The sequence below is a fragment of the Hylobates moloch genome, unplaced genomic scaffold (assembly GCF_009828535.3).
Source record: "Hylobates moloch isolate HMO894 unplaced genomic scaffold, HMol_V3 SCAFFOLD_4, whole genome shotgun sequence".
NCBI classification, from domain to species: Eukaryota; Metazoa; Chordata; class Mammalia; order Primates; family Hylobatidae; genus Hylobates; species Hylobates moloch.
In genome coordinates, this window is record NW_026652279.1 from 62,150,913 (window position 1) to 62,166,206 (window position 15,294).

Below are 15,294 nucleotides of genomic sequence, written 5' to 3' on the forward strand. Positions count from 1 at the left end.
TGAGCCGAGATCATGCCACTGCACTCCAGCTTGGGCTACAGAGTGAGACTGTCTTAAAAAAAATAAATAAATAAATAAAATAAAAATAAAGTGCTTAGTAGCCATACGTGGCTAGTGGCTATCATATTGGAGAGCTCAGCTGTAGATGGTAGAATGATTCCATCATTGCAGAAAGTTCTATTAGACAGCCCTGACTTATTCAATACAGTGTATAGGTGACATATTACTGACATTTAGAGTAACTGCTTGTTAGTTGAGAAGAGGGAAGGATCAGTGCTTGTTATAATATTGATGAAGGCTTTAATAGGATTTTGAAATTATGGTTATTCTGACAGGTTGAAAGGAGAACGGGGGACATTTTCTGTAGACAAAGGAAAAAAGGAATGTTTGGGGGAGTAGTAGCCCATTAGGTTTAATTCCTGTTTATAGACTTGAGGGAAGTGAAGACGAAAAGAAGCTTTGGAGTGAGATAGGTTGTGAGACTTGACTGTCAAGCTAAAGTGTTTGTTCTACATTTCATAATGCCATTAAATCCTTTTGAGCAGGGTACTAACAATCCTGGGACAATGGTCACATGGAAAATAATTTTTCTTTGTGTAACCTGGTATATGGAGCACCAATATTAATATTAGAATACCATTAGGCATTCATCTTATGCCGCATGGTTAGCTGCAGAGTTGAGTCAAAGCTTAGTAACACTGTGTATGTGTGTGTGTGTGTGAGAGAGAGAGACAGAGTGAGCAAGAGAGAGCACATATTCATGCTATGGGATGGGGAGGAAAGGGAGATGTGGAATGTGGAAGCTCAGTTCTTGGTTCTCTCAGAAAACCACACGGAAGACTGGGGTAGTGTTGGTCATTTCATGAAGTCCTAAAGAAATCAGGATATTCTAAATTTTATTCAGAATGTTTATTCTTTCTAAGATGTATTGATGAAATAAGGAATATTTCAGAATGGAAAGGAATTTCTACCGTATCTGGATATACCCCAATTACATCAAGGCTTCAAGAATGAACTTAGGCCAAATTGTCCCTTTTTAGAACAATTTATGGGGACAGAGAGTAGCACAATTAAAATCTTCTTTATTCACCATCACCTCATTTTATTCCCCCACCCCTATTTTTCTCTTTTCACATTTATTAAGCCCTTATTATGTGCCAAGCATTGAGGGTGCAGAGGTAAATAAGGCACAAATCTTTCTGCAAGGAGCTCACGGTCTTTATGGAGATGGATACACAAATTAAACCCATGCCATCATAGAATGGAGACAACTGTGGCAGGGCTTGAACAGAGTTCTAGGGAGTCTGGAGGAGATCCATGAGGCAGCTTGGGTCAGGCTGATTTCAGGCATGTTCTCACAGAGGGGAAGATACTTAATCTGAATCTTGGAAGAGGAGTATAAATTAATCTAGTAGATTAAGTGAGAAATACTACAAGCAGAGAGGGAAGATCAAGAACAAAATCCAAAAAGCATAGGAGAATGTGAGCATGGGGAAAAAGCTAGGCTTTATTTCCTTTTTTGTCTTTGGCACAGGATAAAGGAAGGGCTTGAGGTATATTTATTTCTATATATACTCTCACTGCAGGCTAAGCAGCAGGTGTAGGAAACATAGACATTTTCCTAGGTGACTGTCATGGCTTGGGGGAAACATTTAAGTCATCTTTACTGTCATCATCTGGCTATGGTTTATGGTAAAAGCCATGCCAAAGAGAATAATCTGGGGAGCTAGATACAAGTTCATTTAATGTGCCGAAGTGCCTTTGCTCTAGTGTTTCTCAGAGAATCATGGAAATTTCTATTGCCTTAAGAATGACATGCCAGACTGTCACTCTTTTTACCGGATTGGTGCCAAGCAACTTGTCTTCACTTGGGGAGAGTTTATGGACTAACTTTTAGCCCTTAAAAATTACCTTAGGGAGAAATGATGTTTTTTGTTTTGTTTTGTTTTTTGTTTGTTTTTTGCTTTTCTAATTGCTCAGTCCTTACTTTTTTGGCTCTGAAATGACAGCATGCTTTTAGATAAAAAAAAAACAAAAAAGAAAAAGAAATTAAAATCACTGTATTAAACAAGAAACAGAGCTAGTAAGCAGTGTCTAGGAACAGAGCCACTAGAATTCTCTCACTTTCTTTATGAGTCAGAGGTGTTGTCATAGGAAGTTTATTTTTATTTTTTTCCTTTATGATAGGACAAGACTTCATGAGAGGCAGCACAGCCGGGCAGGAAGACCATGGGCTTTGGAGTGTGACCTGGATAGAAGCACCTTCTCTGCCTCTTCCTAGCTGTGCGGCCCTAGGCAAGTTGCTAAATGAGTGGAGGCTTAGTTTTTCTCGTTGTTAAATTGGGAATAATAATACCCTTCTTGTAGGGTTGACATGGGGAATATAGATAACGGGACTAGCACAATATCTGGTCCTGTTAGATAACAAATAGCTTTTATTATTATAACCGTTAATGATGTGTTTGAATTTCTCCCTTCTCCTTTAGATGACTATGAGCTACTTATTTTCTTAAAGGAGAGGGTGCTCAACTGTGACACTTATGGGATACTAACCTCCAGGCACTAACTTTGTGAAGTGGAAAGATAATTCCCAGAGTAATGTCCTAAGAGAAATAGTAAATTGTATGGAGTGGGAGGTCTGAGTGTCATAGATAAATGAAATAATTCCTCATTCAGTAAATTACACCAGAATATCAGTGTGTTCCTCCTACAGAAATTAGCTCCCTGTTGATGGTGAGAAAGCAAATGCTCAAAGAAAATATTTGGCCAACGATCTTGGTTAGTTAATGATAGTAAAGATAAAGCAGGGAATTAACAGCTCCAGAGACTGATGAGCTAGTTCAAAGAATTATCTAGGCTCCTTGTTTATTGAACTTAATGCTCATTGTTGGCCGCTTCTCTCTGTACAGTATCCAGAGAGTGGGATGGAAAGGAAGAGACAACTTCAATTTGTCCAGTGTTCTAAAGATTTTTTTGGGTAGAAGTGGAGGTTGAAGATATGAGAGAGAGAGAGAGAGAGAGAGAGAAAGAGAGAGAGAGAGAGACTTGAATAATAATTCTGGCATTCTTGCTATTATCGTAATAAAGAATTGAGCCATAGAACCAAGGCATGTTATCTGCTTCTTTTGTTCCTTTTTCACCTGGGTTTTAGAAATCTCTCTACATATCTTATAGTGCCATTCAGTATGTATTACTTAACAACTAGCAAGACTGAAAATACCATGTTCTGACTGATGTTGAAATAATGCTGCAGGAAGTGATTCTTAAACTATTCTTAAGCTGTTCCGTAGAATATCAGTCCCAGGAGATGCGCTCAGGCAGGGTAGATCTGTCATCAAATGTTTAAGGAACACTCGATTGTAACATCTTTGAAGGATGAAAATATATATAGCATATAAAAATTTCTGTGAAGTCATGCAGTGAATAAAAATGTTTAATATTGTTTCGTTGAGTGTTTCTAAAACTTATTTGACTACAGAACTTTTTTCTGTATAAACATTGATGAATCCCAGGTAGTGGTGTTTTGAAAGACACTTTGGAAAATGTTGAAGCAAGAGATACAGAGATTTTATACAAAAGTCATTATTAAACAGCTATCTTTCTCCAGTTAAAATAGAGTTTTTAGATCAGAAACCCTGTATTGTATGTGAGAAATTCCCCTTTGGCTGGTCTCAAAATACAGATTGGTAAGAATATAAGCCTTTTAAGACTCTTTAAGCCATTTTCTAATTATTATTTGTTTTTTTACTTTCCACTTACCCTTGATCTTGTTTGGCCTTTTGAGATATGTGGGATTGACCTCTGTATTCTGAGAAACAAAAATGCTCTTTCTATATCTTGGAAGGTTATGTGGCTATTTGACATTTTATCCCATTTTGACTGATTTTGTATAAATACTTTGAGCCCTTCCTAGGTACTGTAAGTATAATCCATTTACCATACTAAATTAGTAACCATAAAATGCATGCTTAATTAGTATCTTTCTGAAAAATACTTGACAGGACCTCACATGTCTCTAAGTGGTAAAGAAGGTAGTTATTTAAAAATTGTTCTGCTTAAGATAAATAAATTAAGGCACAGAGATGATCAGTGACATGCATCTTGCCCCAGAGAGAGTCAAGGTGTTTTTGAAATTAAAACACTGAAGATTTTCCGGTGATTCACAAGTCACATGCACACCAACTCCATAGCTTCATCTCTATGGACGCAAAAAATGATCTTAGAGGATTGCTGTTTTGCTGTGAATGTCATAATTTTTACTAAGCAAGCAGCTCTCCTCTGGTGTGCCAAGGATTTTTTTATGGTCCTAATTGATCTCTATCCCCCAAAGGGTTCTGAATTATGCAAGTGTCTCAAGTCTTAACAAGCCATCCCCACACAGCTGTGCAATGGAAATGTTCAACAGAAAGGTATTCACTTCAGTCTAGGCAAGACCCTGGCTGCTCCCTGGAGAGACCCAGATTTAGGGGAGCAGGTTCTGGACCCTCTGAGCTGGAGAAGCCTATTTGGCCCATTTCTGTCTTTTTTTCTCCCAGCTCCCTTCCCCTTACTCTGCTGACAGGGAGGGTCTAGTCACCGCAGGCTTCGTCAGAAGTCTTTGCGCTTGTCTCTCACTGACCCCCAGCTGCCAGGCTTTGTTTATTACTGAATTGAGCATTTAGATTCAGTCTTGGCTGGTGGTAGCCTTGGAAAGAACATTTTCTAAGATTGTTTTAGTTTTCTTTCAAATAAACTTCCACAAGCCCGGACATTTCAGGCATTGCTAATGCCAGAAATGTGGGTGATTTATTCTTAGAGGCTTAAATTAGGATTTTTTTAAAAAAAGAAAACTAACAATGTGATGTACTACTATGGTATACATTTTAGCCATTGGTTTTAAGGGACAGTTTGCTCTGCCTTCGATCTGAAAAATTTAAATCTAAAGGCCCCTTCTGGGACCAGATCAGTTTCTATTGAGACACCCAGCCCCTGGCTCCCTCTACTGGTGAACAACCTCCCTCTCCATTTGGGCAGCAGGGGATTGTAATTAACTGGGGGTTGGAAAAGGGACTAGGCATGTCCTTAAACTAGAACTGTGGATCCAATAGCATATTTTTTGCCACAGATCCCCTTTCTTTCCTCATTCTTCCAACCTCAACAATCTTGGCTACCTAACTCACAAATTCGTGGCTCCCCCTAGTGCCTCCCTTCATGTACTTTTTGGCTTTAATCTTATGTCTGCCATTTAACAAGAAGCCGCTTGTTTGGATTGATAACATTGATGAACACCATGACTCCTGGACTTTAAGACTGGGCAATCGCTAAGTAGATCTTTAAAGAAATACAATAATGTACAATCATCACTGAATTTATGAATGAAGTTTAGGCTTATCGTCAGAGTGTAGACAGCATGCTAGTTGGAGGAGAATCCTAAATGGGATGATGGCTTGAAAATGCGTCCCACCTGCCCCATCACAGTGCTCTTCAGTCAGCTGTTAATATTTGAAATCCTCCTACTGAACTGAAGGCAGCTGCAACTTAACCCCTCTGCTGCCATAAACTAGCCATAATTGCCTTAGAACACAAAGCCTCAATTATGGAGGCCATTGGCCCAGACTTCCAAAAAGCAGCTGTTTTATCTAGCTAACAGAAGGGACTAGAGAAGCTCCCCAATAGGCTAGATACATGTTATTTCCTAGAGAAGTTGACAGCTGACACCCACACCCAGGCCTATTTAGTTAGAGTTGGAAAAGTAGCACATGAAGTGATTAACTGTCTTCAGTCTCAGCACATCAAATGATCCAATGCCTAAATATCCTGTGATGTAAACACATCAACTGGAAGCTTAAGAGAGACAGTCTTCAAGAAAGACTTACTTAAAAGAATGTTTTCACAATGATGCTTAGCCATAGACTGTGTTAAATTTAACATATAATAAATCAATTTTAGAAACACACTTACTATTTCGGAGATATGGAAACAATTGTCAGGCATGCTTCAGAGGAAAGTGAAGAAGCATCTGGGCTAACATCTGTCTGCTTATTCAGGGTAAATTGTTTACAGAAACAATACAAGAATATTCTTTCCTGCCTTCATCACTTTCTATGATGGGACTAACTTTATGTCTTACCAATAATTGTGTTGTTATTTTAGCAGAGAACATTTCAATGACTTGACATCCATGGAGTTATTATCCTGGGTCAGAGTCAAGTCTAAAAGGAGGTGAAATGAGGTTCTTTTCCCACTTGAGGTCCAGTCAAGTGATAAGAAGAGTTTTAATAGATATAGTACTTATAAAGCTTTCACACCTGTGTGATCCAGTCTTCAATTAGTGTTGTATTTAAAGAACGCTGACTCAAACAGAAAGTCATCTCTCAAGCACTTGAGAGGGTCTAGTTTTAGAGAACCCTATTAAAATCTCTTGTAGCATTTCAAAACTCTCGGAGATTCTCCCTCCTCTGTTTCAGAGGGATAAACTTTCTTGGCTTCACTGTCTTGTCTCTATACTCTTGGTCCCTTGATCACCTCTCCCCTCTGTTACAACAAATCTTATACCTACACATTCTGACCGATGTGTCCCTTAATGTTTTTCCTGATTATCCGTTATGGATATTTTGCTCTTTCTCTCATTAGAGGCTGAGGAAGGTACAAAATGGTTAAATTGGCAACACTGTCTGTTGGGTGGAAGAAGAGGAGAGTTACGCTGGAAATCTCACATTCTAATACGTTTGTTCTCTCAAATGAATATTGGAACTAGATCTTAAGCCTCCTGTAAAAAATAATACAGTTTCTAGAACTCAAGTAAATATGGGAAGAACTAGTGAGAATATTCCAGACAGGAGAATGGCTTAGCCATTGCTAAGGCTAAAATGAACTCTCCTACATTTCCCAAAGCAAGGGAGAATCTTAAACTCAATACATTTGAGACCTGAGTCACTATATGTCCGTATAGACTCTATTTTCTACAAAGTAAAATTTACTTTGTAAATCCCTTACTTTGTAGAAAGTAGTTTTATAGACTATATTTTCTACAAGTAAGAAAGGAGTTTAGGAAAATGGATATTTTATACTTAGCTTTTTTCACCATTCATTCACCCACTCAACACAGATTTACTGAGCAGCTACTATGTAACATATCCTGGGCTGGTTAAAAACATACCATCCCTGTGACGGTGATGACCATTGACTTCACTCTTCACAAGAATTTATGTCAACGTGTCCTAGACATTTGGTAGTAGAGGTATAGCTGTAGTCCAAACCTCTACCAAGCTATGGTTTCTGAGAGCCCTGTATGTTAAGTGCCTACGGAATGCTCAACATAGTCAAAAACACCTTAGATTATACCAGGAGCCACATTGTAGTTATTCAAGATTAAGCACTGGTTGGAGACTCTGGCTGTATGAACTCCAGTCTTGGGTGTGCTGTACTCATCTGGGTGGCCTTGGGAAAGACATTAACCTTTCTGATCTTTTGCACCTGTAAAATTAACTTTTAGTTACAATTAGCTCCAAGGTCTTTTCCAGCATTTATCTTTTGTGATTCTCTAAAGTTTTTTTAATTTCCAAGAAGTTATAATAGGTACTGGATAAGTAAAACGGCTTTGAAACCTCATCTCAGATATTCTGTTGGAGGCAAGTAGCAATTTTAAATTACTTTCTTCTAGGTATGTGAATTAAAGTTTAGAAAAATGTGAAACTTTTACATTTGATTGGGTGAAAATTTATATCCTATTTAAGAGAAGTATGAGGAAATTTTTGGTAATGAGAGAAGCCACAAGTATGAGTGGTTCTTTGGAAACTTGTTCTATGAGAATTAAAAAGAGATTTTTTTTCCAGTGAAAGAACAAAGGAGATGTCACAGAGGGACTATGACTGCATCTGCACATCATGAAAGGTTTGCTGAAGGAGAGAAGGGTCAGTTTTTGTTGTCCAGGAGGGACAACGGAAGTGAGCTCCAAATAAATAGAGGACACCGAAGGTGAATTGTCAGGTGTGTGTTCATATTTTACATAGTCAGCTAAAGTTGTTGCTTTTGCTCTTATCCTACATTGAGAAGTTAGGATTCATTATTTTTATTTTAATTGATTACTCTATGATCAGTTTTGGTGAACACTTTTTGTTTTATTCACTTCAGTTTGAACTGATGCAATTTCAATGGCTTCATGGATTTGAGTACACAAGGCTCCAGGCTTACAGACATTCTAACCTTGTGTAACTCCCATTAATCCCATTCCTGTAATCTGCTTGAGGAAAAACTATGGAGAACCTTCTTCCTCAAACAACAAACACAGTTACTAAAGTGATAGAGGGATCTCTGATTAGCAGCTTTTCTCTGTTGGTGTTGAAATGTGGTTAATGCTCATACTTCTCACTCCTTATCTCTCTAGAAAGGGGAAGTTCAGTAGAGCTATAATTTAGTACTGTGGGGTGTAACCTGCTGTTAATGTCTGCCAGGTCACTGGAAGATCTTCTTCGTTATACTCTTAGCATTTTGTGACAACTTTTGAACATGTTCTTTAAAAAAATGTGTATTCCTAGATGCTTTAGGGATTAAGAGATCCTTTTCACACAATGCTAAAAAGAAAGATTCTCTAAATTCCAAAGGGCATTCATTCTCCCGTTAATTCTCCTCTCCTCTCCTTTTGGTTTTCTTTTCACTCAATAGTTAGACCAGTACCCCTTTCACAAGAATACACTCAAGTTTCAAGATCTGTACCTTCTTTAACTTATGTCCATATATGTTTATAGGGGTCTGGTTGAAGAGAAGGAGGTCAAGGCAGAAACACCTAGCTCCCAGAGGGTTACTTGGAGAACCAGAGTTTTTAGGAAATACGGTGTGTCTCAATCTGTCTGCAAGTTTCCATACCAAAGTGGGTAACCATGGATAAGGAGTAAATTGCTGTTTCTAACTTTTAACTTGCAAATAAGCACTCAACATTACACTTTTCAGGAGACTTAGGGTTGGTTTTGTTGACATGACCCATCCATTAGTTAAAAACATGTCTTAAGGAGTTTTTTTTTTTTTTTTTACTCATAGTATAGCTTTTAGAATTATGACTAGCAAATTACTGTGGGTTTTTAAATATGGGGCAAACCTGAAATCATTTTCATCATTAGAACCAAGCTGTTCTTTTCTGTTAAAGAAGGAGGGCTAAGGAGAAGGGCACAGTAGAGATGGATCTTATACTCTCATTGATTAAAAAACAACAAACAAATAAAAAGACAAGAGCAGACATGGATTTTTGCTCTTCTCCATCCCCTCATGTTCACATAAACGAAGGTTGGGAGAAGTTGCGTTTCGTAACAGAGCTCCTAATCTTGCTTTTCTCCTAGGGCACTTCTGTGATTCCTCCAGCTTCTCTTTCAGGTCACTTTTCACCCGAATCTTCTTCTCTTTGATTTTTATTTCATAAATAGGAATAAAGTGGCATATGTTTTCTGATCATGAAAAGGATATCATTTTATAATTTTGACAGTTGCACATTTCGGTAGGATCAGCAAGCCCTCAAAGTCAGTAGAGCGCCCTTCTTGTGTCTCTAGTGAAAGGGGCAGCTTCTCATCTTGTCTTTTCTGAGAAACATTAAGAAGTCCTCCCAAGCCTGCCACAATGGCATTGGTTGGGTATAGTCATGGACTTGATCAAGAGGCAGCTATATAATGGCAAAAAGAGGGGACTAACGTGAAGTATCCACATCTCATGCAGAAGGGGAGATTTGGGGGCAACTACATGAAACTTCAACACTGATTTTTCTAAAAGCTTAAGAAGAGCAGTGTCATCTTGCTTGGTATGTACCCTATGGAAAAAGGATAGCTTTGCCCCTGGGAAAGTTAGGTCATGAGCAATCTAAGATGATCTTACTCAGTTATTTAGGGGCTTGAACTTGATGGGACATAGGGAAGGCAGTTACTGTTTAACGGTCCATAGCTGGTCCGGTGGATTAATTGCCAGAGAAAGCAGAAGCAAACCCTTGGAGAATACTTTTATCCCCAAACTTAGGAATAACTGGAAGCTCATTTAAACTGGGAGCATTTCACCCTCCACCCCAAGAAAAGATAACTTCCCTCCAGGGGATCTGGTGAATGAAGCAGCGTATTTTCATCCTTGTGATAATGGGTGTGAGTCAGGCACTACCATAAAAGAAGAATTAACTTGAATGTGCCACATACTTGGTCTGGCCTTGTCCCATACCTGTACTCTTGTCATGGTTGATTACCTATGTACATCAGATATAAAGCAAGCAGTCTGCATTGTGGCATGAGATAAAAGGTATGTTAATATGCTCAGGTCACATACTATCTTGGCCAATAGTAATTTTATATCATTTGCTTAAAGGAAACTGCACTTCTTGCAATATCTTTTTCCAATGAAGAAAAATTTAACATGACTGAAACTTTACATATAACTCTTGCATTTGAGTAACAGCATTGAATCTTCTCCATCTCAAACAGAACTTTTAAGTATTTTTATTACTTTTGATATGCAAAACTAAGGAGAAATGGTTTGGAAGACCTAAGTTAAATTTCTAATGAGTCTTGTTTCTTTAATGGGGAGAATTTTACACAGCTTTGATGAGTTTTTTCTTTCCACATGAGATAATATAAACAAACAAAAACAAAAAAGTGAAACATTTCTCTTCTTACTTTAAGAACCTTAAGGGCTAAAGGAGTGGTTTGGTTTCCTGACTGGCACTTTTGGTTTGCCGTCTCTAAGTGAGCTTGAGCAATTCCTCAGAGGAAACATTTGAAGAGGGTTTTTCTCCCACTTGAGAGAGTTTCATCCCACACAACCCACAGAATTTGATGGCAAACTTCATGGACCAAGTGTCTGGTTTTACAGAAGTGGCTGTGGAGTATGTTTTTCCTTTCACAGGTGCACATTTATTCTACCTTAGGAATAAGAAGAGATCATTTTATTTTAAAGAGGATAGCTTAAACACTGAATATCTCTGATAATTGGATGCCAATCAGGTAGGTTGTAATTTACTAAATGAGGGGAAAAAAAGGTGGAAAGAAGGATTAAAACTTCCAAAGCCTTTCTTGCTGATCTTTCTTTACAACCATCTGGTGTGCACAGAAGTATTGTATAATCTGGCCTGTATTATTCTCTTACTGTGAAACATATTGAAACGCTTTATGTTTAGGTGAGTGTACAGAAATTCATGAAGTTCTTTTATACACTTTCTTAGTTCCATCACAATTCTCATTTTAGGATGTCATGAAAAGATAGCCTGGTGAGAGAGCACATTCTACCCTGGCTTGTAAATTTGGATTTGTTCCTTCCTATCTACCAGCCACCTGATTACTTACTGTCCCCATGCAAAGGGCACCCGTTCACATCATTTGTTTTCCAAGCGCTAAAACCTGGAAAGATATTTTTTTAAAGGACTCACAGAAGCTGTCTTGGGGGTTTGGAAAACATCACAAAATTGTTAGCAGACCTTTTGACTGTGCTATTTTTAGTAAGTTAACTGTGTTCTTTTAAAGTACATTTTTGACAATGGGACAACGTTTTCCTTGCCCCCACTGATGTGTGAAATATGTACAGTGAAAAACGTCAGTACAACACCCCAAACAGATACATTTTAACCTCAGCAACAGTCAGCAACAGGAGAAAAAGTGATTTAAAAAGAGAAAGGTTTCGCAATATTTATTCTGCTGTTTCTTCCCTGAAGGAGCTTTTATTTTACCATTCAAACAGAAGTTTGTTTTCAAACCAGTTGCTAGTTAAAGGAGCAGCGGATCGCGCATCCCTAAGAATGAGCTCTAACCAAACAGCAAACGCGTTGGCCAGAGGGTGACTTATTCCCCCACAGCAACCCCTGGTAGGTGAGCTGCCTGCAGAAGTGCTATCTTACCTTGAGCACGTAAGATCAGGGAGAGAGGCTCGCGGGCTCCCACGGAGAGGATCGGGGAAGGGCTGTGATCCGCTGCTGGTAACATGCACTTGGCTTTTATGGGCAGGTGGGAGGAGCTGCTCCTCATAGTAGGTGGGCAGGGAAGGAGCGGCGGGCGGGCAGCCTCTGGAGGAGCTGGACACTCTTCTCTGGGGAGGGGCGGGCAGAGACGGGAGCCCGCAAGGCGGAGGAGAGACGACGGAGAGAGAGAGAGAGAGAGAGAGAGAGAGTCTGGGAGGAAAGGGGAATTGGAGTATTTTCCGTTTTTGCATGACATTTTTTGGCAGGGGAGTTGTGGGTGATTGTGACTTTCGAAGGTGTTTTCTGTGAATTTGGGAATTTGAAAAGTTACATAGCGGTCCGGGAGAACTGAAGGGTTTCTAAGCGAGGCAAGGGAGGGGAAGCTGGGCGTCTGGGCGGCAGAGCCAAAGTGCAGGGTGGACCCGGACCTGGAGCTGGAGGCATTGACATAGCCTGGAGCCAGGCAGCCCCCAGCCCTCAGCCCCGTCCCACCGCCCGCTGGTGAAAACCGCCCCATCCCTCTCCCTCCAGGCAAGACTTATTAGACAAGAAAGTTCCTGCCCTCCCTGTCCTCTGAGCATCCAGAGGCCCCTTTTGAGACTTCGGCATCGTTAAAGTAAATCCAGCAACGGGGAGGATCCGCGTGGACTTGCTTGTGGAGAGAGGAACCTCAGAACCAGCCTGGGTCTTCCAGCATCTGCTTATGTAACATAGGATTTCAGAGCTCTCTGCCCTCTGGTTATTTTCGGTATTTAAAACTCTCTCATTCCTAACAATCGGAAAACGTCTTGGTGCCACAGTTCTTTCTCAGTGTGTCTTAAACATTAAGAGAGGATTCAACCAACAAGTGGCTAAAGGATCAGTCTGAAATTACTAAGAAATGCATTCAGAGAAAGAAAAACAAGCTCCTTTCGCTGCTGAGTGGTGACTCACTTCCTAGCCCAAGCCTGATTTTTGCCACCAAAGGAATTAAAGCATTTTAAAAGAGAACCTGAGACTTGGGGTGGGAGATACAGTACCGGGAGGGGGAAAAGGCGGGAATGGGACGGGGGAGGGATGGGTAGGCTACAAACAATAAAGGAACGAACTTGTACTGAATATGTATATATGTACTTGATTCAGTGTTCACAGCAACCTTATGAGGTAGCTATGATTCATATTGTGCAGATTTTTATTTTTTTAAATTTAAAGAAAGGCATCTCTAAGAGTTTAAATAACTAGCTCAAGCTAGCGAGAGGGGGAGGCACAGCTAGCGAGCTTGCAAACCTTAGGCACTCTTCAGTACACTAGGCTGCCATATAGAACACCCAGGTTGGTCTCAGGTTAGATCCTGATGTCATTGGCTGGTAGCAGGCTCCAAGAGAAGGAAACATGATGGTGAAGAGCAGAATTACTCAAACTTAGCACTACTGAAACTTTCGGGAGGATATTTCTCTGTTGTAGGGATCTTTCCTGTGCATTGTAGAATGTTAAGCGGTATCCGTGGCCTCTACCCACCAGATGCCAGTAGCGGTACCCACTCTGCACTCTCCACCCAGCTGTGAAAACAAAAAATGTCTCTAGATTTAGCCAAATGTCGCTGAGGGGCAAAATCCCCTCCTCTTCTTAAGAACTATTGGTCTAAAAAGGGTCCACAACTATAAAAAAGCATTTTAAAAGAATCTATTAAGAAAATACCCAATAGTGCCATTTGGATACTAATACTTACGTCCATATGTGCCGAGTTTACACTGCACTTAGTTTTTTACATACGTATTTCCATCTGTTAGCTTCAAGAGCTCAAAGCCTCAATTGCTTCCTTTGTAACTGAGCTCATTCTCAATTGGTTACATCTGGAAGTCAACGAAATAAACTCCCATGTGCCTGGGATATGAAGCAAGAACAATCATATATGAAATAAAAAATTTAAAATTTTTATCGTAAACACAAATTTGACATTAGAGTTTTCAAATTTACTCACAATGTTTTGCATTATTGATTATTTGCCTTAATTTTTTATCTCTATGTTCCCTATTCAAATTATATTCAATAATTTTTTGGCTGCACAAAGTTATAACTAGTGGCTTACTAGCTAGCAAAAAATAAGTGCTCAATAAATATGTATAGTCTCGCTAATTGAATAAACAGCAATATTGAGTACTGACAATAAAGAATGGTCAGCATTTGTTAGTTTAATGAATGCTTAGAAAGCTAAAACTTTCACATCAACTTTCTGCCCATTTGCTATTTGGTTTTACTCTCTTCTTACCCTCCATAACTCAGTTTTCCTCTTCCCAAATAGTATGTCTTTTGAGGATGTGGCCAAATCTACTGAGTGAAGTCTGTCAAATGAATAACACTTGTTACTCGACCTAGAAATAGGACTGCATTATCTATTCTTGGACATAACGCTGAAATCCGATGTGATTTTGTAAGCACAATAGCACTTTTGGAACTTTTTAATTTAGCAAAGAATTGTGTTCTGGGGAAACAAAATGGAACTTTTAGAGGAGAATCTGGGTGATAAAGCATGTTAGTAAATACCCTTATCAGATTACAACAAATCATCTTTTCAATCCTAAGTTAATGCCTCTCAAACATTCCAGTTCCATCACATGCATGTGAAAAACAAAAACAAAACCAGAAAGGCAAGAAAAGCACATTTGAAGAAAAGACAACTGATGGCTGTAGGCTGAATTTCTCTTCTTATTTTTAATTCTTTCTTCCTTTCAAACCTGAATATCCAGCCAACATAACAAAAGTACTGCTTTCGTTTTGTTTGGATGGCACTAATAATTAGTTCATTTCTCCCATTCACACTTGCCTGAATCTAATTCAGTAGCAGATCTGGACAACAAGTCAGGAACCCAGGAATGTGATCTCTTTGCTGACTCTTAGTGTGCCCTTCCTAGAATCTCTCTGAAGGTGACTGAGGTTTGAAATGACCTAGTTTGGTCTTCTGTGGAAGGAAAGGAATCCAATGACAACATACTAGATGCTCTGAAGTTTCCATTGTGTGGCTATAACAGCTACAGATCATTACCTTACTTTTGAGAGCTTTGCAAATGTAATCCTTTTTTTTGGAGTTTATTTAGAATTAATCAGTTAACAAATATTTATTAAGAATGAATATCAGACAATGTGAGGTATTCAAAGCAGAGGAAAATATGACATCTGTTCTCACAGAGGAAGAAAAGCGTGAAATCCTGATAGTTGAATTTTAGTAAAGAGACTTCAGGGAGGAGGTGGCATTTGAGCTGAGCCATGGAAAGTAGCATTTGAATAGACAAGTGATGGACAGTAGTACGTTTCAGGCAAGGGAGGGTATGTGTACAACCAGGGAAATCACAGGAGTATTCAGAAGGTGGTGAATTGGCCAGCATGACTGAATAGAAAGGTCCGTGTAGTAGAACAATGAGGCT

General features: G+C 39.2%; 1 protein-coding gene and 1 long non-coding RNA gene across 2 annotated transcripts in view; one reads left to right on the forward strand and one right to left on the reverse strand.

The window, feature by feature from the left end:
* Positions 1-11,904, reverse strand: part of COL8A1 (collagen type VIII alpha 1 chain) — a 155,584-nt gene extending 143,680 nt beyond the window's left edge. Inside the window, exon 1 of the mRNA XM_032150323.1 lies at positions 11,834-11,904. The gene's annotated coding sequence lies outside the window, so the exon portion shown is untranslated. The remainder of the gene's footprint in view (positions 1-11,833) is intronic.
* LOC131383255 (uncharacterized) overlaps positions 7,819-15,294 on the forward strand; it is a 216,543-nt gene continuing 209,067 nt past the window's right edge. Inside the window, exon 1 of the long non-coding RNA XR_009213148.1 lies at positions 7,819-7,968. This is a non-coding gene — a long non-coding RNA (uncharacterized LOC131383255). The remainder of the gene's footprint in view (positions 7,969-15,294) is intronic.